The following is a 23836-nucleotide window of genomic DNA, read 5'->3' as shown; positions in this document are numbered from 1 at the left end:
GGAGCTTGCACTCTCCCCATTCCCTCACATCTGATTCCCCTGTCCATGACAACCCTTGCACCATGAAATGGAGCTTGCTCTCTCACCATTCCGTCACATCTGATTCCCCTGCCCATGACACCCCTTGCACCATGAAAGGGGCCTTGCTCTCTCCCCATTCCCTCACATCTGATTCCCCTGCCCCTGACACCCCATGCACCATGAAAGGGAGCTTGCTCTCTCCCCGTTCCCTCACATCTGATTCCCCTGCCCCTGATACCCCATGCACCATGAAAGGTAGATTGCTCTCTCCCCGTTCCCTCGCATCTGATTCCCCTGCCCGTGACAACCCCATGCACTATGAAAGGGAGCTTGCTCTCTCCCCGTTCCCTCGCATCTGATTCCCCTGCCCCTGACACCCCAGACACCATGAAAGGGAGCTTGCACTCTCCCCGTTCCCTCGCATCTGATTCCCTTGCCCATGACAACCCTTGCACCATGAAAGGGAGCTTGCTCTCTCACCGTTCCCTCACATCTGATTCCCCTGCCCATGACACCCCTTGCACCATGAAAGGGAGCTTGCTCTCTCCCCGTTCCCTCACATCTGATTCCCCTGCCCATGACACCCCATGCACCATGAAAGGGATCTTGCTCTCTCCCCGTTCCCTCACATCTGATTCCCCTGCCCATGACAACCCATGCACCATGAAAGGGATCTTGCTCTCTCCCCGTTCCCTCACATCTGATTCCCCTGCCCATGACACCCCATGCACCATGACAGGGATCTTGCTATCTCCCCGTTCCCTCACATCTGATTCCCCTGCCCATGACAACCCATGCACCATGAAAGGGAGCTTGCGCTCTTCCCGTTCCCTCACATCTGATTCCCCTGCCCATGACACCCCATGCACCATGAAAGGGAACTTGCTCTCTCCCCGTTCCCTCACATCTGATTCCCCTGCCCATGACACCCCATGCACCATGAAAGGGAACTTGCTCTCTCCCCGTTCCCTCACATCTGATTCCCCTGCCCATGACACCCCATGCACCATGAAAGGGATCTTGCTCTCTCCCCGTTCCCTCACATCTGATTCCCCTGCCCATGACAACCCATGCACCATGAAAGGGATCTTGCTCTCTCCTCGTTCCCTCACATCTGATTCCCCTGCCCATGACACCCCATGCACCATGACAGGGATCTTGCTCTCTCCCCGTTCCCTCACATCTGATTCCCCTGCACCTGACACCCCATGCACCACGAAAGGGAGCTTGCTCTCTCTCCTTTGCCTCACATCTGATTCCCCTGCCCATGACACCCCATGCAACACGAAAGGGAGCTTGCTCTCTCCCCATTCCCTCACATCTGATTCCCCTGCCCATGACACCCCATGCACCACGAAAGGGAGCTTGCTCTCTCCCCATTCCCTCACATCTGATTCCCCTGCCCCTGACACCCCATGCACCACGAAAGGGAGCTTGCCCTCTCCCCATTCCCTCACATCTGATTCCCCTGCCCATGACACCCCATGCACCACGAAAGGGTGCTTGATCTCTCCCCATTCCCTCACATCTGATTCCCCTGCACCTGACACCCCATGCACCACGAAAGGTAGCTTGCTCTCTCCCCATTCCCTCACATCAGATTCCCCTGCTCATGACACCCCATGCACCACGAAAGGGCGCTTGCTCTCTCCCTATCCCCTCACATCTGATTCCCCTGCCCATGACACCCCATGCACCACGAAAGGGAGATTGCTCTCTCCCCATTCCCTCACATCTGATTCCCTTGCACCTGACACCCCATGCACCACGAAAGGGAGCTTGCTCTCTCCCCATCCCCTCACATCTGATTCCCCTGCCCATGACACCCCATGCACGATGAAAGGGAGCTTGCTCTCTCCCCATTCCCTCACATCTGATTCCCCCGCCCATGACACCCCATGCACCATGAAAGGGAGCTTGCTCTCTCCCCATTCCCTCACATCTGATTCCCCCGCCCATGACACCCCATGCACCACGAAAGGGAGCTTCCTCTCTCCCCATTCCCTCACATCTGATTTCCCGGCCCATGACACCCATTCACCACGAAAGGGAGCTTGCTCTCTCCCCATCCCCTCACATCTGATTCCCCTGCCCCTGACAACCCTTACACCATGGAAGGGTGCTCGTTCTCTCCCCATTCCCTCACATATGATTCCCCTGCCCCTGACTACCCTTACACCATGAAAGGGAGCTTGCTCTCTCCCCATTCCCTCACATCTGATTCCCCTGCCCATGACACTCCATACACCATGAAAGGGAGCTCGCTCTCTCCCCATCCCCTCACATCTGATTCCCCTACCCCTGACAACCCTTACACCATGAAAGGGAGCTCGCTCTCTCCCCATTCCCTCACATATGATTCCCCTGCACCTGACACCCCATGCACCATGAAAGGGAGCTTGCTCTCTCCCCATTCCCTCACATCTGATTCCCCTGCCCCTGACACCCCATGCACCATGAAAGGGAGCTTGCTCTCTCCCCATTCCCTCACATCTGATTTCCCTGCCCATGACACCCATTCACCATGAAAGGGAGGTTGCTCTCTCCCCATTCTCTCACACCTGATTCCCCTGCCCATGACACCCCATGCACCATCAAAGGGAGGTTCCTCTCTCCCCATCCCCTCACATCTGATTCCCCCTACCCTGACACCCCATGCACCATGAAAGGGAGCTTACTATCTCCCCATCCCCTCACATCTGATTCCCCTGCCCCTGACAACCCTTACACCATGAAAGGGAGCTTGCTCTCTCCCCATCCCCTCACATCTGATTCCCATGCCCCTGACAACCCTAACACCATGAAAGGGAGTTCGCTCTCTCCCCATCCCCTCACATCTGATGCCCCTGCACCTGACACCCCATGCACCATGAAAGGGAGCTTGCTCTCTCCCCATTCCCTCACATCTGATTCCCCTGCCCCTGATACCCCATGCACCATGAAAGGGAGATTGCTCTCTCCTCATTCCCTCACATCTGACTCCCCTGCCCGTGACAAGCCCATGCACTATGAAAGGGAGCTTGCTCTCTCCCCATTCCCTCACACCTGATTCCCCTGCCCCTGACACCCCAGACACCATGAAAGGGAGCTTGCACTCTCCCCATTCCCTCACATCTGATTCCCCTGTCCATGACAACCCTTGCACCATGAAATGGAGCTTGCTCTCTCACCATTCCGTCACATCTGATTCCCCTGCCCATGACACCCCTTGCACCATGAAAGGGGCCTTGCTCTCTCCCCATTCCCTCACATCTGATTCCCCTGCCCCTGACACCCCATGCACCATGAAAGGGAGCTTGCTCTCTCCCCGTTCCCTCACATCTGATTCCCCTGCCCCTGATACCCCATGCACCATGAAAGGTAGATTGCTCTCTCCCCGTTCCCTCGCATCTGATTCCCCTGCCCGTGACAACCCCATGCACTATGAAAGGGAGCTTGCTCTCTCCCCGTTCCCTCGCATCTGATTCCCCTGCCCCTGACACCCCAGACACCATGAAAGGGAGCTTGCACTCTCCCAGTTCCCTCGCATCTGATTCCCCTGCCCATGACACCCCTTGCACCATGAAAGGGAGCTTGCTCTCTCCCCGTTCCCTCACATCTGATTCCCCTGCCCATGACAACCCATGCACCATGAAAGGGAACTTGCTCTCTCCCCGTTCCCTCACATCTGATTCCCCTGCCCATGACACCCCATGCACCATGAAAGGGAACTTGCTCTCTCCCCGTTCCCTCACATCTGATTCCCCTGCCCATGACACCCCATGCACCATGAAAGGGATCTTGCTCTCTCCCCGTTCCCTCACATCTGATTCCCCTGCCCATGACAACCCATGCACCATGAAAGGGATCTTGCTCTCTCCCCGTTCCCTCACATCTGATTCCCCTGCCCATGACACCCCATGCACCATGACAGGGATCTTGCTCTCTCCCCGTTCCCTCACATCTGATTCCCCTGCACCTGACACCCCATGCACCATGAAAGGGAGCTTGATCTCTCCCCGTTCCCTCACATCTGATTCCCCTGCACCTGACACCCCATGCACCATGAAAGGGAGCATGCTCTCTCCCCGTTCCCTCTTATCTGATTCCCCTGCACCTGACACCCCATGCACCATTCCCCTGCCCATGACACCCCATGCACCATGAAAGGGAGGTTGCTCTCTCCCCATTCCCTCACATATGAATCCCCTGCCCATGACACCCCATGCACCATCAAAGGGAGGTTGCTCTCTCCCCATCCCCTCACATCTGATTCCCCTGCCCCTGACACCCCATGCACCATGAAAGGGAGCTTGCTCTCTCCCCATCCCCTCAAATCTGATTCACATGCCCCTGACACCCCATACACCATGAAAGGGAGCTCGCTCTCTCCCCAATCCCTCACATCTGATTCACATGCCCCTGACACCCCATACACCATGAAAGGGAGCTCGCTCTCTCCCCATTCCCTCACATCTGGTTCCCCTGCCCCTGACAACCCTTACACTATGAAAGGGAGCTTGCTCTCTCCCCATTCCCTCACATCTGATTCCACTGCCCATGACAAACCTTACACCATGAAAGGGAGCTTGCTCGCTCTCCATTCCCTCACACCTGATTCCACTGCCTATGACAACCCTTACACCATGAAAGGGAGCTTGCTCTCTCCCCACTCCCTCACATCTGATTCCACTGCCCATGACAACCCTTACACCATGAAAGGGAGCTTGCTCTCTCCCCATTCCCTCACATCTGATTCCCCTGCCCCTGACACCCCATACACCATGAAAGGGAGCTTGCTCTTTCCCCATTCCCTTACATCTGATTCCCCTTCCCCTGACATCCCATGCACCATGAAAGGGAGCTTGCTCTCTCCCCATTCCCACACATCTGATCCCCCTGCCCATGACACCCCATACGCCATGAAAGGGAGCTTGCTCTCTCCCCATTCCCTCACATCTGATTCCCCTGCCATGACACCACATAAACCATGAAAGGGAGGTTGCTCTCTTCCTATTCCCTCACATCTCAATCCCCTGCCCATGACACCACATGCACCATGAAAGGGAGCTTGCTCTCTCCCTATCCCCTCACATATGATTCCCCTGACCCTGACACCCCATGCACCACGAAAGGGAGCTTGCTCTCTCCCCATTCCCACACATCTGATTCCCCTGCCCATGACACCCCATGCACCACGAAAGAGAGCTTGCTCTCTCTCCTTTCCCTCACATCTGATTCCCCTGCCCATGACACCCCATGCACCACGAAAGGGAGCTTGCTCTCTCCCCATTCCCTCACATCTGATTCCCCTGCCCATGACACCCCATGCAACACGAAAGGGAGCTTGCTCTCTCCCCATTCCCTCACATCTGATTCCCCTGCCCATGACACCCCATGCACCACGAAAGGGAGCTTGCTCTCTCCCCATTCCCTCACATCTGATTCCCCTGCCCATGACACCCCATGCACCACGAAAGGGAGCTTGATCTCTCCCCATTCCCTCACATCTGATTCCCCTGCACCTGACACCCCATGCACCACGAAAGGTAGCTTGCTCTTTCCCCATTCCCTCACATCAGATTCCCCTGCTCATGACACCCCATGCTCCACGAAAGGGCTCTTGCTCTCTCCCCATTTCCTCACATCTGATTCCCCTGTTCCTGACACACCATGCACCACGAAAGGGAGATTGCTCTCTCCCCATTCCCTCACATCTAATTCCCTTGCACCTGACACCCCATGCACCACGAAAGGGAGCTTGCTCTCTCCCTATCCCCTCACATCTGATTCCCCTGCCCATTACACCCCATGCACGATGAAAGGGAGCTTGCTCTCTCCCCATTCCCTCACATCTGATTCCCCCGCCCATGACACCCCATGCAACATGAAAGGGAGCTTGCTCTCTCCCCATTCCCTCACTTCTGATTCCCCTGCCCATGACACCCCATGCACCACGAAAGGGAGCTTCCTCTCTCCCCATTCCCTCACATCTGATTTCCCTGCCCATGACACCCATTCACCATGAAAGGGAGGTTGCTCTCCCCCCATTCCCTCACACCTGATTCCCCTGCCCATGACACCCCATGCACCATCAAAGGGAGGTTCCTCTCTCCCCATCCCCTCACATCTGATTCCCCTGCCCCTGACACCCCATACACCATGAAAGGGAGCTTGCTCTCTCCCCATCCCCTCACATCTGATTCCCCTGACCCTGACAACCCTTACACCATGAAAGGGAGCTCGCTCTCTCCCCATCCCCTCACATCTGATTCCCATGCCCCTGACAACCCTAACACCATGAAAGGGAGCTCGCTCTCTCCCCATTCCCTCACATCTGATGCCCCTGCACCTGACACCCCATGCACCATGAAAGGGAGCTCGCTCTCTCCCCATTCCCTCACATCTGATTCCCCTGCCCCTGACACCCCATACACCATGAAAGGGAGCTTGCTCTTTCCCCATTCCCTTACATCTGATTCCCCTTCCCCTGACATCCCATGCACCATGAAAGGGAGCTTGCTCTCTCCCCATTCCCACACATCTGATCCCCCTGCCCATGACACCCCATACGCCATGAAAGGGAGCTTGCTCTCTCCCCATTCCCTCACATCTGATTCCCCTGCCATGACACCACATAAACCATGAAAGGGAGGTTGCTCTCTTCCTATTCCCTCACATCTCAATCCCCTGCCCATGACACCACATGCACCATGAAAGGGAGCTTGCTCTCTCCCTATCCCCTCACATATGATTCCCCTGACCCTGACACCCCATGCACCACGAAAGGGAGGTTGCTCTCTCCCCATTCCCACACATCTGATTCCCCTGCCCATGACACCCCATGCACCACGAAAGAGAGCTTGCTCTCTCTCCTTTCCCTCACATCTGATTCCCCTGCCCATGACACCCCATGCACCACGAAAGGGAGCTTGCTCTCTCCCCATTCCCTCACATCTGATTCCCCTGCCCATGACACCCCATGCAACACGAAAGGGAGCTTGCTCTCTCCCCATTCCCTCACATCTGATTCCCCTGCCCATGACACCCCATGCACCACGAAAGGGAGCTTGCTCTCTCCCCATTCCCTCACATCTGATTCCCCTGCCCATGACACCCCATGCACCACGAAAGGGAGCTTGATCTCTCCCCATTCCCTCACATCTGATTCCCCTGCACCTGACACCCCATGCACCACGAAAGGTAGCTTGCTCTCTCCCCATTCCCTCACATCAGATTCCCCTGCTCATGACACCCCATGCTCCACGAAAGGGCTCTTGCTCTCTCCCCATTTCCTCACATCTGATTCCCCTGTTCCTGACACACCATGCACCACGAAAGGGAGATTGCTCTCTCCCCATTCCCTCACATCTAATTCCCTTGCACCTGACACCCCATGCACCACGAAAGGGAGCTTGCTCTCTCCCTATCCCCTCACATCTGATTCCCCTGCCCATTACACCCCATGCACGATGAAAGGGAGCTTGCTCTCTCCCCATTCCCTCACATCTGATTCCCCCGCCCATGACACCCCTTGCAACATGAAAGGGAGCTTGCTCTCTCCCCATTCCCTCACTTCTGATTCCCCTGCCCATGACACCCCATGCACCACGAAAGGGAGCTTCCTCTCTCCCCATTCCCTCACATCTGATTTCCCTGCCCATGACACCCATTCACCATGAAAGGGAGGTTGCTCTCCCCCCATTCCCTCACACCTGATTCCCCTGCCCATGACACCCCATGCACCATCAAAGGGAGGTTCCTCTCTCCCCATCCCCTCACATCTGATTCCCCTGCCCCTGACACCCCATACACCATGAAAGGGAGCTTGCTCTCTCCCCATCCCCTCACATCTGATTCCCCTGACCCTGACAACCCTTACACCATGAAAGGGAGCTCGCTCTCTGCCCATCCCCTCACATCTGATTCCCATGCCCCTGACAACCCTAACACCATGAAAGGGAGCTCGCTCTCTCCCCATTCCCTCACATCTGATGCCCCTGCACCTGACACCCCATGCACCATGAAAGGGAGCTCGCTCTCTCCCCATTCCCTCACATCTGATTCCCCTGCCCCTGATACCCCATGCACCATGAAAGGGAGATTGCTCTCTCCCCATTCCCTCACATCTGACTCCCCTGCCCGTGACAACCCCATGCACTATGAAAGGGAGCTTGCTCTCTCCCCATTCCCTCACATCTGATTCCCCTGCCCCTGACACCCCAGACACCATGAAAGGGAGCTTGCACTCTCCCCATTCCCTCACATCTGATTCCCCTGCCCATGACAAACCTTGCACCATGAAAGGGAGCTTGCTCTCTCCCCATTCCCTCACATCTGATTCCCCTGCCCATGACACCCCTTGCACCATGAAAGGGGCCTTGCTCTCTCCCCATTCCCTTACATCTGATTCCCCTGCCCCTGACACCCCATGCACCATGAAAGGGAGCTTGCTCTCTCCGCATTCCCTCACATCTGATTCCCCTGCCCCTGATACCCCATGCACCATGAAAGGGAGATTGCTCTCTCCCCATTCCCTCACATCTGATTCCCCTGCCCGTGACAACCCCATGCACTATGAAAGGGAGCTTGCTCTCTCCCCATTCCCTCACATCTGATTCCCCTGCCCCTAACACCCCAGACACCATGAAAGGGAGCGTGCACTCTCCCCATTCCCTCACATCTGATTCCCCTGCCCATGACAACCCTTGCATGATGAAAGGGAGCTTGCTCTCTCACCGTTCCCTCACATCTGATTCCCCTGCCCATGACACCCCTTGCACCATGAAAGGGGCCTTGCTCTCTCCCCGTTCCCTCACATCTGATTCCCCTGCCCATGACAACCCATGCACCATGAAAGGGAGCTTGTGCTCTTCCCGTTCCCTCACATCTAATTCCCCTGCCCATGACAACCCATGCACCATGAAAGGGAGCTTGCACTCTTCCCGTTCCCTCACATCTGATTCCCCTGCCCATGACACCCCATGCACCATGAAAAGGAGCTTGCTCTCTCCCCGTTCCCTCACATCGGATTCCCCTGCCCATGACACCCCATGCACCATGAAAGGGAGCTTGCTCTCTCCCCGTTCCCTCTTATCCGATTCCCCTGCAACTGACACCCCATGCACCATGAAAGGGAGCTTGCTCTCTCCCCGTTCCCTCACATCTGATTCCCCTGCACCTGACACCCCATGCACCATGAAAGGGAGCTTGCTATCTCCCCATTCCCTCACATCTGATTCCCCTGCCCATGACACCCCATGCACCACGAAAGGGAGCTTCCTCTCTTCCCATTCCCTCACATCTGATTTCCCGGCCCATGACACCCATTCACCATGAAAGGGAGCTTGCCCTCTCCCCATCCCCTCACATCTGATTCCCCTGCCCCTGACAACCCTTACACCATGGAAGGGTGCTCGTTCTCTCCCCATTCCCTCACATATGATTCCCCTGCCCCTGACTACCCTTACACCATGAAAGGGAGCTTGCTCTCTCCCCATTCCCTCACATCTGATTCCCCTGCCCATGACACCCCATACACCATGAAAGGGAGCTCGCTCTCTCCCGATCCCCTCACATCTGATTCCCCTACCCCTGACAACCCTTACACCATGAAAGGGAGCTCGCTCTCTCCCCATTCCCTCACATCTGATTCCCCTGCACCTGACACCCCATGCACCATGAAAGGGAGCTTGCTCTCTCCCCATTCCCTCACATCTGATTCCCCTGCCCTTGACACCCCATGCACCATGAAAGGGAGCTTGCTCTCTCCCCATTCCCTCACATCTGATTTCCCTGCCCATGACACCCATTCACCATGAAAGGGAGGTTGCTCTCTCCCCATTCTCTCACACCTGATTCCCCTGCCCATGACACCCCATGCACCATCAAAGGGAGGTTCCTCTCTCCCCATCCCCTCACATCTGATTCCCCCTCCCCTGACACCCCATGCACCATGAAAGGGAGCTTACTCTCTCCCCATCCCCTCACATCTGATTCCCCTGCCCCTGACAACCCTTACACCATGAAAGGGAGCTTGCTCTCTCCCTATCCCCTCACATCTGATTCCCATGCCCCTGACAACTCTAACACCATGAAAGGGAGCTCGCTCTCTCCCCATACCCTCACATCTGATGCCACTGCACCTGACACCCCATGCACCATGAAAGGGAGCTTGCTCTCTCCCCATTCCCTCACATCTGATTCCCCTGCCCCTGATACCCCATGCACCATGAAAGGGAGATTGCTTTCTCCCCATTCCCTCACACCTGATTCCCCTGCCCCTGACACCCCAGACACCATGAAAGGGAGCTTGCACTCTCCCCATTCCCTCACATCTGATTCCCCTGCCCATGACACCCCTTGCACCATGAAAGGGGCCTTGCTCTCTCCCCATTCCCTCACATCTGATTCCCCTGCCCCTGACACCCCATGCACCATGAAAGGGAGCTTGCTCTCTCCCCGTTCCCTCACATCTGATTCCCCTGCCCCTGATACCCCATGCAGCATGAAAGGGAGATTGCTCTCTCCCCGTTCCCTCGCATCTGATTCCCCTGCCCGTGACAACCCCATGCACTATGAAAGGGAGCTTGCTCTCTCCCCGTTCCCTCGCATCTGATTCCCCTGCCCCTGACACCCCAGACACCATGAAAGGGAGCTTGCACTCTCCCTGTTCCCTCGCATCTGATTCCCCTGCCCATGACAACCCTTGCACCATGAAAGGGAGCTTGCTCTCTCACCGTTCCCTCACATCTGATTCCCCTGCCCATGACACCCCTTGCACCATGAAAGGGAGCTTGCTCTCTCACCGTTCCCTCACATCTGATTCCCCTGCCCATGACACCCCTTGCACCATGAAAGGGAGCTTGCGCTCTTCCCGTTCCCTCACATCTGATTCCCCTGCCCATGACACCCCATGCACCATGAAAGGGAACTTGCTCTCTCCCCGTTCCCTCACATCTGATTCCCCTGCCCATGACACCCCATGCACCATGAAAGGGATCTTGCTCTCTCCCCGTTCCCTCACATCTGATTCCCCTGCACCTGACACCCCATGCACCATGAAAGGGAGCTTGCTCTCTCCCCATTCCCTCACATTTGATTCCCCTGCCCCTGACACCCCATGCACCATGTAAGGGAGCTTGCTCTCTCCCCATTCCCTCACATCTGATTCCCCTGCCCGTGACAACCCCATGCACCATGAATGGGAGCTTGCCCTCTACCCATTCCTTCACATCTGATTCCCCTGCCCGTGACACCCCATAAACCATGAAAGGGAGCTTGCTCTCTCCCCATTCCCTCACATCTGATTCCCCTGCCCATGACACCCGATGCACCATGAAAGGGAGGTTGCTCTCTCCCCATTCCCTCACATCTGAATCCCCTGCCCATGACACCCCATGCACCATGAAAGGGAGGTTGCTCTCTCCCCATCCCCTCACATCTGATTCCCCTGCCCCTGACACCCCATACACCATGAAAGGGAGCTTGCTCTTTCCCCATTCCCTTACATCTGATTCCCCTTCCCCTGACACCCCATGCACCATGAAAGGGAGCTTGCTCTCTCCCCATTCCCACACATCTGATCCCCCTGCCCATGACACCCCATACACCATGAAAGGGAGCTTGCTCTCTCCCCATTCCCTCACATCTGATTCCCCTGCCCCTGACAACCCTTACACCATGAAAGGGAGGTTGCTCTCTTCCTATTCCCTCACATCTCAATCCCCTGCCCATGACACCACATGCACCATGAAAGGGAGCTTGCTCTCTCCCTATCCCCTCACATATGATTCCCCTGACCCTGACACCCCATGCACCACGAAAGGGAGCTTGCTCTCTCCCCATTCCCACACATCTGATTCCCCTGCCCATGACACCCCATGCACCACGAAAGAGAGCTTGCTCTCTCTCCTTTCCCTCACATCTGATTCCCCTGCCCATGACACCCCATGCACCACGAAAGGGAGCTTGCTCTCTCCCCATTCCCTCACATCTGATTCCCCTGCCCATGACACCCCATGCAACACGAAAGGGAGCTTGCTCTCTCCCCATTCCCTCACATCTGATTCCCCTGCCCATGACACCCCATGCACCACGAAAGGGAGCTTGCTCTCTCCCCATTCCCTCACATCTGATTCCCCTGCCCATGACACCCCATGCACCACGAAAGGGAGCTTGCTCTCTCCCCATTCCCTCACATCTGATTCCCCTGCCCCTGACACCCCATGCACCACGAAAGGGAGCTTGCTCTCTCCCCATTCCCTCACATCTGATTCCCCTGCCCATGACACCCCATGCACCACGAAAGGGAGCTTGATCTCTCCCCATTCCCTCACATCTGATTCCCCTGCACCTGACACCCCATGCACCACGAAAGGTAGCTTGCTCTCTCCCCATTCCCTCACATCAGATTCCCCTGCTCATGACACCCCATGCACCACGAAAGGGCGCTTGCTCTCTCCCCATTTCCTCACATCTGATTCCCCTGTTCCTGACACACCATGCACCACGAAAGGGAGATTGCTCTCTCCCCATTCCCTCACATCTGATTCCCTTGCACCTGACACCCCATGCACCACGAAAGGGAGCTTGCTCTCTCCCTATCCCCTCACATCTGATTCCCCTGCCCATTACACCCCATGCACGATGAAAGGGAGCTTGCTCTCTCCCCATTCCCTCACATCTGATTCCCCCGCCCATGACACCCCATGCACCATGAAAGGGAGCTTGCTCTCTCCCCATTCCCTCACTTCTGATTCCCCTGCCCATGATACCCCATGCACCACGAAAGGGAGCTTCCTCTCTCCCCATTCCCTCACATCTGATTTCCCTGCCATTGACACCCATTCACCATGAAAGGGAGGTTGCTCTCCCCCCATTCCCTCACACCTGATTCCCCTGCCCATGACACCCCATGCACCATCAAAGGGAGGTTCCTCTCTCCCCATCCCCTCACACATGATTCCCCTGCCCCTGACACCCCATACACCATGAAAGGGAGCTTGCTCTCTCCCCATCCCCTCACATCTGATTCCCCTGACCCTGACAACCCTTACACCATGAAAGGGAGCTCGCTCTCTCCCCATCCCCTCACATCTGATTCCCATTCCCCTGACAACCCTAACACCATGAAAGGGAGCTCGCTCTCTCCCCATTCCCTCACATCTGATGCCCCTGCACCTGACACCCCATGCACCATGAAAGGGAGCTCGCTCTCTCCCCATTCCCTCACATCTGACTCCCCTGCCCCTGATACCCCATGCACCATGAAAGGGAGCTTGCTCTCTCCCCATTCCCTCACATCTGATTCCCCTGCCCCTGACACCCCAGACACCATGAAAGGGAGCTTGCACTCTCCCCATTCCCTCACATCTGATTCCCCTGCCCATGACAAACCTTGCACCATGAAAGGGAGCTTGCTCTCTCACCATTCCCTCACATCTGATTCCCCTGCCCATGACACCCCTTGCACCATGAAAGGGGCCTTGCTCTCTCCCCATTCCCTCACATCTGATTCCCCTGCCCCTGACACCCCATGCACCATGAAAGGGAGCTTGCTCTCTCCGCATTCCCTCACATCTGATTCCCCTGCCCCTGATACCCCATGCACCATGAAAGGGAGATTGCTCTCTCCCCATTCCCTCACATCTGATTCCCCTGCCCGTGACAACCCATGCACTATGAAAGGGAGCTTGCTCTCTCCCCATTCCCTCACATCTGATTCCCCTGCCCCTAACACCCCAGACACCATGAAAGGGAGCGTGCACTCTCCCCATTCCCTCACATCAGATTCCCCTGCCCATGACAACCCTTGCATGATGAAAGGGAGCTTGCTCTCTCACCGATCCCTCACATCTGATTCCCCTGCCCATGACACCCCTTGCACCATGCAAGGGGCCTTGCTCTCTCCCCGTTCCCTCACATCTGATTCCCCTGCCCATGACAACCCATGCACCACGAAAGGGAGCTTCCTCTCTCCCCATTCCCTCACATCTGATTTCCCGGCCCATGACACCCATTCACCATGAAAGGGAGCTTGCTCTCTCCCCATCCCCTCACATCTGATTCCCCTGCCCCTGACAACCCTTACACCATGGAAGGGTGCTCGTTCTCTCCCCATTCCCTCACATATGATTCCCCTGCCCCTGACTACCCTTACACCATGAAAGGGAGCTTGCTCTCTCCCCATTCCCTCACATCTGATTCCCCTACCCCTGACAACCCTTACACCATGAAAGGGAGCTCGCTCTCTCCCCATTCCCTCACATCTGATTCCCCTGCACCTGACACCACATGCACCATGAAAGGGAGCTTGCTCTCTCCCCATCCCCTCACATCTGATTCCCCTGCCCCTGACAACCCTTACACCATGGAAGGGTGCTCGTTCTCTCCCCATTCCCTCACATATGATTCCCCTGCCCCTGACTACCCTTACACCATGAAAGGGAGCTTGCTCTCTCCCCATTCCCTCACATCTGATTCCCCTGCCCATGACACCCCATACACCATGAAAGGGAGCTCGCTCTCTCCCCATCCCCTCACATCCGATTCCCCTACCCCTGACAACCCTTACACCATGAAAGGGAGCTCGCTCTCTCCCCATTCCCTCACATCTGATTCCCCTGCACCTGACACCACATGCACCATGAAAGGGAGCTTGCTCTCTCCCCATTCCCTCACATCTGATTCCCCTGCCCCTGACACCCCATGCACCATGAAAGGGAGCTTGCTCTCTCCCCATTCCCTCACATCTGATTTCCCTGCCCATGACACCCATTCACCATGAAAGGGAGGTTGCTCTCTCCCCATTCTCTCACACCTGATTCCCCTGCCCATGACACCCCATGCACCATCAAAGGGAGGTTCCTCTCTCCCCATCCCCTCACATCTGATTCCCCCTCCCCTGACACCCCATGCACCATGAAAGGGAGCTTACTCTCTCCCCATCCCCTCACATCTGATTCCCCTGCCCCTGACAACCCTTACACCATGAAAGGGAGCTTGCTCTCTCCCCATCCCCTCGCATCTGATTCCCATGCCCCTGACAACCCTAACACCATGAAAGGGAGCTCGCTCTCTCCCCATCCCCTCACATCTGATGCCCCTGCACCTGACACCCCATGCACCATGAAAGGGAGCTTGCTCTCTCCCCATTCCCTCACATCTGATTCCCCTGCCCCTGATACCCCATGCACCATGAAAGGGAGATTGCTCTCTCCTCATTCCCTCATATCTGACTCCCCTGCCGGTGACAAGCCCATGCACTATGAAAGGGAGCTTGCTCTCTCCCCATTCCCTCACACCTGATTCCCCTGCCCCTGACACCCCAGACACCATGAAAGGGAGCTTGCACTCTCCCCATTCCCTCACATCTGATTCCCCTGTCCATGACAACCCTTGCACCATGAAATGGAGCTTGCTCTCTCACCATTCCGTCACATCTGATTCCCCTGCCCATGACACCCCTTGCACCATGAAAGGGGCCTTGCTCTCTCCCCATTCCCTCGCATCTGATTCCCCTGCCCCTGACACCCCATGCACCATGAAAGGGAGCTTGCTCTCTCCCCATTCCCTCACATCTGATTCCCCTGCCCCTGATACCCCATGCACCATGAAAGGGAGATTGCTCTCTCCCCGTTCCCTCGCATCTGATTCCCCTGCCCGTGACAACCCCATGCACTATGAAAGGGAGCTTGCTCTCTCCCCGTTCCCTCGCATCTGATTCCCCTGCCCCTGACACCCCAGACACCATGAAAGGGAGCTTGCACTCTCCCGTTCCCTCGCATCTGATTCCCCTGCCCATGACAACCCTTGCACCATGAAAGGGAGCTTGCTCTCTCACCGTTCCCTCACATCTGATTCCCCTGCCCATGACACCCCTTGCACCATGAAAGGGAGCTTGCTCTCTCCCCGTTCCCTCACATCTGATTCCCCTGCCCATGACAACCCATGCACCATGAAAGGGAGCTTGCGCTCTTCCCGTTCCCTCACATCTGATTCCCCTGCCCATGACACCCCATGCACCATGAAAGGGAACTTGCTCTCTCCCCGTTCCCTCACATCTGATTCCCCTGCCCATGACACCCCATGCACCATGAAAGAGAACTTGCTCTCTCCCCGTTCCCTCACATCTGATTCCCCTGCCCATGACACCCCATGCACCATGAAAGGGATCTTGCTCTCTCCCCGTTCCCTCACATCTGATTCCCCTGCCCATGACACCCCATGCACCATGAAAGGGATCTTGCTCTCTCCCCGTTCCCTCACATCTGATTCCCCTGCCCATGACACCCCATGCACCATGAAAGGGATCTTGCTCTCTCCCCATTCCCTCACATCTGATTCCCCTGCCCCTAACACCCCAGACACCATGAAAGGGAGCGTGCACTCTCCCCATTCCCTCACATCTGATTCCCCTGCCCATGACAACCCTTGCATGATGAAAGGGAGATTGCTCTCTCACCGATCCCTCACATCTGATTCCCCTGCCCATGACACCCCTTGCACCATGAAAGGGGCCTTGCTCTCTCCCCGTTCCCTCACATCTGATTCCCCTGCCCATGACAACCCATGCACCACGAAAGGGAGCTTCCTCTCTCCCATTCCCTCACATCTGATTTCCCAGCCCATGACACCCATTCACCATGAAAGGGAGCTTGCTCTCTCCCCATCCCCTCACACCTGATTCCCCTGCCCCTGACAACCCTTACACCATGGAAGGGTGCTCGCTCTCTCCCCATTCCCTCACATATGATTCCCCTGCCCCTGACTACCCTTACACCATGAAAGGGAGCTTGCTCTCTCCCCATTCCTTCACATCTGATTCCCCTGCCCATGACACCCCATACACCATGAAAGGGAGCTCGCTCTCTCCCCATCCCCTCACATCTGATTCCCCTACCCCTGACAACCCTTACACCATGAAAGGGAGCTCGCTCTCTCCCCATTCCCTCACATCTGATTCCCCTGCACCTGACACCCCATGCACCATGAAAGGGAGCTTGCTCTCTCCCCATTCCCTCACATCTGATTTCCCTGCCCATGACACCCATTCACCATGAAAGGGAGGTTGCTCTCTCCCCATTCTCTCACACCTGATTCCCCTGCCCATGACACCCCATGCACCATCAAAGGGAGGTTCCTCTCTCCCCATCCCCTCACATCTGATTCCCCCTCCCCTGACACCCCATGCACCATGAAAGGGAGCTTACTCTCTCCCCATCCCCTCACATCTGATTCCCCTGCCCCTGACAACCCTTACACCATGAAAGGGAGCTTGCTCTCTCCCCATCCCCTCACATCTGATTCCCATGCCCCTGACAACCCTAACACCATGAAAGGGAGCTCGCTCTCTCCCCATCCCCTCACATCTGATGCCCCTGCACCTGACACCCCATGCACCATGAAAGGGAGCTTGCTCTCTCCCCATTCCCTCACATCTGATTCCCCTGCCCCTGATACCCCATGCACCATGAAAGGGAGATTGCTCTCTCCTCATTCCCTCACATCTGACTCCCCTGCCGGTGCCAAGCCCATGCACTATGAAAGGGAGCTTGCTCTCTCCCCATTCCCTCACACCTGATTCCCCTGCCCCTGACACCCCAGACACCATGAAAGGGAGCTTGCACTCTCCCCATTCCCTCACATCTGATTCCACTGTCCATGACAACCCTTGCACCATGAAATGGAGCTTGCTCTCTCACCATTCCGTCACATCTGATTCCCCTGCCCATGACACCCCTTGCACCATGAAAGGGGCCTTGCTCTCTCCCCATTCCCTCACATCTGATTCCCCTGCCCCTGACACCACATGCACCATGAAAGGGAGCTTGCTCTCTCCCCATTCCCTCACATCTGATTCCCCTGCCCCTGATACCCCATGCACCATGAAAGGGAGATTGCTCTCTCCCCGTTCCCTCGCATCTGATTCCCCTGCCCGTGACAACCCCATGCACTATGAAAGGGAGCTTGCTCTCTCCCCGTTCCCTCGCATCTGATTCCCCTGCCCGAGACACCCCAGACACCATGAAAGGGAGCTTGCATTCTCCCCGTTCCCTCGCATCTGATTCCCCTGCCCATGACAACCCTTGCACCATGAAAGGGAGCTTGCTCTCTCCCCGTTCCCTCACATCTGATTCCCCTGCCCATGACACCCCTTGCACCATGAAAGGGAGCTTGCTCTCTCCCCGTTCCCTCACATCTGATTCCCCTGCCCATGACAACCCATGCACCATGAAAGGGAACTTGCGCTCTTCCCGTTCCCTCACATCTGATTCCCCTGCCCATGACACCCCATGCACCATGAAAGGGAACTTGCTCTCTCCCCGTTCCCTCACATCTGATTCCCCTGCCCATGACACCCCATGCACCATGAAAGGGAACTTGCTCTCTCCCCGTTCCCTCACATCTGATTCCCCTGCCCATGACACCCCATGCACCATGAAAGGGATCTTGCTCTCTCCCCGTTCCCTCACATCTGATTCCCCTGCCCATGACACCCCATGCACCATGAAAGGGATCTTGCTCTCTCCCCGTTCCCTCACATCTGATTCCCCTGCCCATGACACCCCATGCACCATGAAAGGGATCTTGCTCTCTCCCCGTTCCCTCACATCTGATTCCCCTGCACCTGACACCCCATGCACCATGAAAGGGATCTTGCTCTCTCCCCGTTCCCTCACATCTGATTCCCCTGCACCTGACACCCCATGCACCATGAAAGGGAGCTTGCTCTCTCCCCGTTCCCTCACATCTGATTCCCCTGCACCTGACACCCCATGCACCATGAAAGTGAGCTTGCTCTCTCCCCGTTCCCTCACATCTGATTCCCCTGCACCTGACACCCCAGGCACCATGAAAGGGAGCTTGCTCTCTCCCCGTTCCCTCACATCTGATTCCCCTGCCCCTGACACCCCATGCACCATGAAAGGGAGCTTGCTCTCTCCCCATTCCCTCACATCTGATTCCCCTGCCCCTGACACCCCATGCACCATGTAAGGGAGCTTGCTCTCTCCCCATTCCCTCACATCTGATTGCCCTGCCCGTGACAACCCCATGCACCATGAATGGGAGCTTGCCCTCTACCCATTCCTTCACATCTGATTCCCCTGCCCGTGACACCCCCTAAACCATGAAAGGGAGCTTGCTCTCTCCCCATTCCCTCACATCTGATTCCCCTGCCCATGACACCCCATGCACCATGAAAGGGAGGTTGCTCTCTCCCCATCCCCTCACATCTGATTCCCCTGCCCCTGACACCCCATGCACCATGAAAGGGAGCTTGCTCTCTCCCCAATCCCTCACATCTGATTCCCCTGCCCCTGACAACCCTTACACCATGAAAGGGAGCTCGCTCTCTCCCCATCCCCTCACATCTGATTCCCCTGCCCCTGACAACCCTTACACCATGAAAGGGAGCTCGCTCTCTCCCCAATCCCTCACATCTGATTCCCCTGCCCCTGACAACCCTTACACCATGAAAGGGAGCTCGCTCTCTCCCCATCCCCTCACATCTGATTCCCCTGCCCCTGACAACCCTTACACCATGAAAGGGAGCTCGCTCTCTCCCCATTCCCTCACATCTTATTCCCCTGCCCATGACACCCCATGCACCACGAAAGGGAGCTCGCTCTCTCCCCATCCCCACACATCTTATTCCCCTGCCCCTGACACCCCATGCACCACGAAAGGGAGCTCGCTCTCTCCCCATCCCCTCACATCTTATTCCCCTGCCCCTGACACCCCATGCACCATGAAAGGGAGCTCGCTCTCTCCCCATTCCCTCACATCTGATTCCCCTGCCCCTGACACCCCATGCACCACGGAAGGGAGCTTGATCTCTCCTCATTCCCTCACACCTGATTCCACTGCCTATGACAACCCTTACACCACGAAAGGGAGCTTGCTCTCTCCCCACTCCCTCACATCTGATTCCACTGCCCATGACAACCCTTACACCATGAAAGGGAGCTTGCTCTCTCCCCATTCCCTCACATCTGATTCCCCTGCCCCTGACACCCCATACACCATGAAAGGGAGCTTGCTCTTTCCCCATTCCCTTACATCTGATTCCCCTTCCCCTGACATCCCATGCACCATGAAAGGGAGCTTGCTCTCTCTCCATTCCCACACATCTGATCCCCCTGCCCATGACACCCCATACACCATGAAAGGGAGCTTGCTCTCTCCCCATTCCCTCACATCTGATTCCCCTGCCATGACACCACATAAACCATGAAAGGGAGGTTGCTCTCTTCCCATTCCCTCACATCTCAATCCCCTGCCCATGACACCACATGCACCATGAAAGGGAGCTTGCTCTCTCCCTATCCCCTCACTTATGATTCCCCTGACCCTGACACCCCATGCACCACGAAAGGGAGCTTGCTCTCTCCCCATTCCCACACATCTGATTCCCCTGCCCATGACACCCCATGCACCACGAAAGAGAGCTTGCTCTCTCTCCTTTCCCTCACATCTGATTCCCCTGCCCATGACACCCCATGCACCACGAAAGGGAGCTTGCTCTCTCCTCATTCCCTCACATCTGATTCCCCTGCCCATGACACCCCATGCAACACGAAAGGGAGCTTGCTCTCTCCCCATTCCCTCACATCTGATTCCCCTGCCCATGACACCCCATGCACCACGAAAGGGAGCTTGCTCTCTCCCCATTCCCTCACATCTGATTCCCCTGCCCATGACACCCCATGCACCACGAAAGGGAGCTTGCTCTCTCCCCATTCCCTCACATCTGATTCCCCTGCCCCTGACACCCCATGCACCACGAAAGGGAGCTTGCTCTCTCCCCATTCCCTCACATCTGATTCCCCTGCCCATGACACCCCATGCACCACGAAAGGGAGCTTGATCTCTCCCCATTCCCTCACATCTGATTCCCCTGCACCTGACACCCCATGCACCACGAAAGGTAGCTTGCTCTCTCCCCATTCCCTCACATCTACTTCCCTTGCACCTGACACCCCATGCACCACGAAAGGGAGCTTGCTCTCTCCCTATCCCCTCACATCTGATTCCCCTGCCCATTATACCCCATGCACGATGAAAGGGAGCTTGCTCTCTCCCCATTCCCTCACATCTGATTCCCCCGCCCATGACACCCCATGCACCATGAAAGGGAGCTTGCTCTCTCCCCATTCCCTCACTTCTGATTCCCCCGCACATGACACCCCATGCACCACGAAAGGGAGCTTCCTCTCTCCCCATTCCCTCACATCTGATTTCCCTGCCCATGACACCCATTCACCACGAAAGGGAGGTTGCTCTCCCCCCATTCCCTCACACCTGATTCCCCTGCCCATGACACCCCATGCACCACCAAAGGGAGGTTCCTCTCTCCCCATCCCCTCACATCTGATTCCCCTGCCCCTGACACCCCATACACCATGAAAGGGAGCTTGCTCTCTCCCCATCCCCTCACATCTGATTCCCCTGACCCTGACAACCCTTACACCATGAAAGGGAGCTCGCTCTCTCCCCATCCCCTCACATCTGATTCCCATGCCCCTGACAACCCTAACACCATGAAAGGGAGCTCGCTCTCTCCCCATTCCCTCACATCTGATGCCCCTGCACCTGACACCCCATGCACCATGAAAGGGAGCTCGCTCTCTCCCCATTCCCTCACATCTGATTCCCCTGCCCCTGATACCCCATGCACCATGAAAGGGAGATTGCTCTCTCCCCATTCCCTCACATCTGACTCCCCTGCCCGTGACAACCCCATGCACTATGAAAGGGAGCTTGCTCTCTCCCCATTCCCTCACATCTGATTCCCCTGCCCCTGACACCCCAGACACCATGAAAGGGAGCTTGCACTCTCCCCATTCCCTCACATCTGATTCCCCTGCCCATGACAAACCTTGCACCATGAAAGGGAGCTTGCTCTCTCACCATTCCCTCACATCTGATTCCCCTGCCCATGACACCCCTTGCACCATGAAAGGGGCCTTGCTCTCTCCCCATTCCCTCACATCTGATTCCCCTGCCCCTGACACCCCATGCACCATGAAAGGGAGCTTGCTCTCTCCGCATTCCCTCACATCTGATTCCCCTGCCCCTGATACCCCATGCACCATGAAAGGGAGATTGCTCTCTCCCCATTCCCTCACATCTGATTCCCCTGCCCGTGACAACCCCATGCACTATGAAAGGGAGCTTGCTCTCTCCCCATTCCCTCACATCTGATTCCCCTGCCCCTAACACCCCAGACACCATGAAAGGGAGCGTGCACTCTCCCCATTCCCTCACATCTGATTCCCCTGCCCATGACAACCCTTGCATGATGAAAGGGAGCTTGCTCTCTCACCGTTCCCTCACATCTGATTCCCCTGCCCATGACACCCCTTGCACCATGAAAGGGGCCTTGCTCTCTCCCCGTTCCCTCACATCTGATTCCCCTGCCCATGACAACCCATGCACCATGAAAGGGAGCTTGCGCTCTTCCCGTTCCCTCACATCTAATTCCCCTGCCCATGACAACCCATGCACCATGAAAGGGAGCTTGCGCTCTTCCCGTTCCCTCACATCTGATTCCCCTGCCCATGACACCCCATGCACCATGAAAAGGAGCTTGCTCTCTCCCCGTTCCCTCACATCGGATTCCCCTGCCCATGACACCCCATGCACCCTGAAAGGGAGCTTGCTCTCTCCCCATTCCCTCACATCTGATTCCCCTGCCCCTAACACCCCAGACACCATGAAAGGGAGCGTGCACTCTCCCCATTCCCTCACATCTGATTCCCCTGCCCATGACAACCCTTGCATGATGAAAGGGAGCTTGCTCTCTCACCGTTCCCTCACATCTGATTCCCCTGCCCATGACACCCCTTGCACCATGAAAGGGGCCTTGCTCTCTCCCCGTTCCCTCACATCTGATTCCCCTGCCCATGACAACCCATGCACCATGAAAGGGAGCTTGCGCTCTTCCCGTTCCCTCACATCTAATTCCCCTGCCCATGACAACCCATGCACCATGAAAGGGAGCTTGCGCTCTTCCCGTTCCCTCTTATCCGATTCCCCTGCAACTGACACCCCATGCACCATGAAAGGGAGCTCGCTCTCTCCCCATCCCCTCACATCTTATTCCCCTGCCCCTGACACCCCATGCACCACGAAAGGGAGCTCGCTCTCTCCCCATTCCCTCACATCTAATTCCCCTGCCCCTGACACCCCATGCACCACGGAAGGGAGCTTGATCTCTCCTCATTCCCTCACACCTGATTCCACTGCCTATGACAACCCTTACACCACGAAAGGGAGCTTGCTCTCTCCCCACTCCCTCACATCTGATTCCACTGCCCATGACAACCCTTACACCATGAAAGGGAGCTTGCTCTCTCCCCATTCCCTCACATCTGATTCCCCTGCCCCTGACACCCCATACACCATGAAAGGGAGCTTGCTCTTTCCCCATTCCCTTACATCTGATTCCCCTTCCCCTGACATCCCATGCACCATGAAAGGGAGCTTGCTCTCTCTCCATTCCCACACATCTGATCCCCCTGCCCATGACACCCCATACACCATGAAAGGGAGCTTGCTCTCTCCCCATTCCCTCACATCTGATTCCCCTGCCATGACACCACATAAACCATGAAAGGGAGGTTGCTCTCTTCCCATTCCCTCACATCTCAATCCCCTGCCCATGACACCACATGCACCATGAAAGGGAGCTTGCTCTCTCCCTATCCCCTCACTTATGATTCCCCTGACCCTGACACCCCATGCACCACGAAAGGGAGCTTGCTCTCTCCCCATTCCCACACATCTGATTCCCCTGCCCATGACACCCCATGCACCACGAAAGAGAGCT

Source organism: Ambystoma mexicanum, chromosome 1q, assembly GCF_040938575.1.
Source record: "Ambystoma mexicanum isolate Mex_15411 chromosome 1q, UKY_AmexF1_1, whole genome shotgun sequence".
Lineage (NCBI taxonomy): Eukaryota > Metazoa > Chordata > Amphibia > Caudata > Ambystomatidae > Ambystoma > Ambystoma mexicanum.
The sequence above is the reverse complement of the archived record's forward strand: the minus strand, read 5'-3'. Positions refer to the sequence as shown.